Below are 3,999 nucleotides of genomic sequence, written 5' to 3' on the forward strand. Positions count from 1 at the left end.
ATAGAACAAGATCTCCACCAACTTGTCCATCATTAAAGAAGCAAAGCAATCCACGATGTGAACGTGTGCCCGTTTACGTCACCTGGATGAAAGTATGGACTAGGGAAGTATTTTAGGCCAGGTACTGCAGCAGAACACTGGAGCGAAAGTACTGTAGCAGCACTGTTCAGCCGGTGGAGAAAATAGGAATTCAGAGAATCCACACGGGCGTGTGTAAATTATACACGGCCGTGTGGAAATTCCACATGGGCGTGTGAAAAATCCACAGGCCCATGTGGTCACCCTATTCAAGCCCTATTTAAAGCCGATTCAGCCCCGATTTCAGTATTCTTTTCTCCATCTTTTCCCTAACTTTAGAGAGGGTTTCGGCTTGGGTTTTGAGAGGTATTGGCTAGGGTTTTGGAGAGGTTCTATGGCTGCGACATCATCATTAATTAGGAAGAATGTTGGCAGTGGAGCTTCCGTCGAGCCGTATCATATACCAGACAAGGGAATCATTGGACGACGACTAGAGGACTTTCCACAAGACCATCGACACGACTATCGAGGGGTTTCTCTATGGATTCATTTCTTGTACATTCTATTTCTTTGATTGTACTTAGCTCTATGGAGAGCTAAACCCCAAGTGGGTACTTGGGTATTTGTGAACCCTAGGATGTATTTGTTTCATTAAATCTCTTTATTATGGTTTCAATTAATTGATGTTTGTTGTGAGTTCCAACCTTGAATGCTTGATTGTATGAACATTTTCCCTAGAGTGACACTAGGGTTGAGAGTTCTTGTTGGCAACCTTGTGAGCGAGTGACACACCACGAGCGTTAGACAAAGCTAGGTTGGAGAGGGTTGAGAGGGTGAGTCGAGAGGTACAGTGGCGTCCCCTTTCCCATCCGATGTGATAAATTCTATCTCTCTTCCTCGAGTTCTTTGCATCCATAATAGAGTGAATGGTCTAAGAGATGACCCTCCGCTGGGGCTTAGTTGCTCGTGAAACGGAGTGAAGCGTTGAGGTGATCTTAGTATCTAGGGCTTAATTGTGGTTAGGGACCTTCCACCTGGACCAAAGGGTTAGGTCTATAATTAGGAAGAGATTTATCACTTGGAATACCTAAAGCTCATTGCAACTCTATTCGAGTGCGAGATTGAGAGGTTATTTAATCTCTCCTCCGGGACATGTATAGAGTTAGGCATAGATGACCTTAGATTTGGGACTATGTATTTAAGGATTTCCACGACTCACCATTGCATTGATTAGGAAGCATAATAGAGAGTTCTTGCACTTCAAATGATTGTCCTAGGTGGAGCATTATCCGAGTACCCCATTTTTATCGATTGCCATACCTCCCTCTTTACTCTTACTCTCTTACTTGTTTTTACTTTTGAGAATTGAATCATTATCACACTTATCACTACTGATCTTTCACATACCTAAGAAGCAGATTAAGTGTTTTTATTCCTTATTCCCTATGGATTCGATACCCGCTCATCCGGGATTATTACTTTGAGAAACACATGCACTTGTGGGATATACGGAAGGGGACCTTGTCAAGACTCTGTTTTCCACTTGAGGGGCTTGTTGTTGTTGTTGGAAACCTGGTGGCCCCATAGCCTTTTGTGGACCCTGATTACTCCATGAGAAATTGGGATGATTCTTCCAACCCAGGTTTTAGGTATTGTTATATGGGTTTCCTTGAGGTCTCATGCCATTACCTACAAAATTAATGTTCTCCACCGAAGAAACATCACCGATAGAGATCGGGCAATCAGAGGGAGTATGTCCTCTACCACACCCGGTGCAATTAATCACGGCCACCACTCTATTTGAAGTTTGAAGATCTTACTTCTTACTCAAATTTTCCACTTGAGCCGCCAATGAAGTTAACGCATCTATTTCATGGAGACCAGCCACTTTTTTCTTCTCCCTAGCATTCCATTAGTAGTTGTTTAACCCCATTTCTTCAATTAACTGACGGGCCTCATCGGGGGTCTTGCTACCTAAGGTACCTCCTGCTGCCGCATCCAAGAGTTGCCTTGTACTCGGGTTTAAACAATTATAAAAGGTTTGAACAATCATCCACTCCGGCAATCCGTGTTATGGGCCCTTTCTCAGGAGCTCCTTGAACCTTTCCCATGTCTCGAATAGAGACTCCAATTCCAACTGAACAAAGGATGAGATCTCATGCCTAAGCTTTGCTGATTTTTTGGGAGGGAAATAACGTGCCAGAAAAGCTTCTACCATCTCCTCCCACGTGGTAATTGACGCTTTAGGTAATGAGTGTAGCCACTGCTTTGCTCTCCCCTTTAGGGAAAATGGGAAGGCTTGCAACTTGATTGCATCATCCGTCACCCCGTTTATCTTCAACATATCACACACCTCAAGAAAGCTCTCTATATGACTGTTTGGATCTTCATCGGCCAAACCATTGAATTGTGCGGATTGCTGCAACATGTGGATGAATGCCGGCTTCAATTCGAAGTTCTGAGCTGTAATCGGGGGCCGTACAATACTCAACTGTATCCCCAACACTGAAGGTCTGGCATAATCAGATAATATTCGTTGTTTCTCATTCTGTTCTACCTTGTTTTCAGATTCTTCCACTTCAAAATGAGCTAAATTACACTGTTCTTGCACAGGCTCTTTCCCTTTTCTTCTAAGTGTACGTTCAAGCTCAGGATCTCCTTCAATCAATATTGAGGGATTCCCTCGGGTCATAAGCTGGATATGCACCCAAAAAGAAAGAAAAAGAAATCAGAACGATGATAGAATAAGAAGATACGAAATAGAATGTATGGTGAAATAGCTAAGAAAACAAAGTGCAAAGTATTCCTAAACGCCTACTCCCCGGCAACGGTGCCAAAAACTTGACAAGTTCCCCTTGCGTATATCCCGGAAGTGCACTGGTTTGTCGAAGTAATAATCCCGGATAAGCGAGTATTGAATCCAAAGGGAGTAGGGAATAAAAACACTTAATCCGCTTCTTAGCTATCTGAAAAATCAGTAGTGATAAGTGTGACAATGATTCAATTCTCAAAAGTAAAAACAAGAAGTAAGAGAGCACGAGTAAAGGAGGAGGTAAGGCAATTGATAAAGATGGGGTACTTGGATAATGCTCCGCCTCGAACAATTGTTTCAAGTGTAAGAACCCTCTATTATGCTTCCTAATCAATGCAATGGTGAGTCATGGAAATCCTTAAATACATAGTCCCAAATCTAAGGTCAACTATGCCTAACTCTATACATGTCCCGGAGGAGAGATTAGATAACCTCTCAACCTCGAACTCGAATAGAGTTGCAATGAGCTCTAGGGATTCCAAGTGATAAATATCTTCCTAATTATAAACCTAACCCTTTGGTCTAGGTGGAAAATCCCTAACCACAATTAAGCCGTAGATACTAAGATCAGCTCAACGCTTCACTCCGTTGCACATGCAACTAAGCCCCAGCGGAGGTTCATCCCTTAGACCATTCACTCTATTATAGCCGCAAAGAACTTGAGGAACGGAGGTAGAATCTATCACACTGGGAGGGGAAAGGGGACGCTCCTAAACCTCTCGACTCACCCTCTTAACCCTCTCCAACCTAGCTTTATCTAACGCTCGTGGTGTGTCCCTCACTTACAAGGTTACCAACAAGAACTCTCAACCCTAGTGTCACTCTAGGGGAAATGTTCATATAATCAAGCATTCAAGGTTGGAACTCACATTAAACATCAATTAATTGAAAGCATAATAAAAAGATTCAATGAAACAAATACATCCTAGGGTTCACATATACCAAAGTACCCACTAGGGGTTTAGCTCTCCATGGAGCTAAGTACAATCAAAGAAATAGAATATAAAAACAATGAATCCATAGAGAAATCCCCTCGATAGTCTTGTCGATGGTCTTGTGGAAAGTCCTCTACTTATCGTCCAAGGATTCCCTCGTCCGGTATAGGATACGTGTCAAAGGAAGCTCCCCTACCAACCTTCTTGTGAAGGAATGACGATGTCGGAGCCTTT

General features: G+C 42.8%; 1 non-coding gene across 1 annotated transcript; it reads left to right on the plus strand.

Moving 5' to 3' along the window:
• Positions 1 to 2,081: 2,081 nt before the first annotated feature.
• LOC120257598 lies at positions 2,082 to 2,188 on the plus strand. The gene has a single exon (XR_005535737.1). It is a non-coding gene; the product is annotated as a small nucleolar RNA R71 (small nucleolar RNA).
• The last annotated feature ends 1,811 nt before the right edge of the window (positions 2,189 to 3,999 follow it).

This window comes from Dioscorea cayenensis, unplaced genomic scaffold (assembly GCF_009730915.1).
Source record: "Dioscorea cayenensis subsp. rotundata cultivar TDr96_F1 unplaced genomic scaffold, TDr96_F1_v2_PseudoChromosome.rev07_lg8_w22 25.fasta BLBR01002220.1, whole genome shotgun sequence".
NCBI classification, from domain to species: Eukaryota; Viridiplantae; Streptophyta; class Magnoliopsida; order Dioscoreales; family Dioscoreaceae; genus Dioscorea; species Dioscorea cayenensis.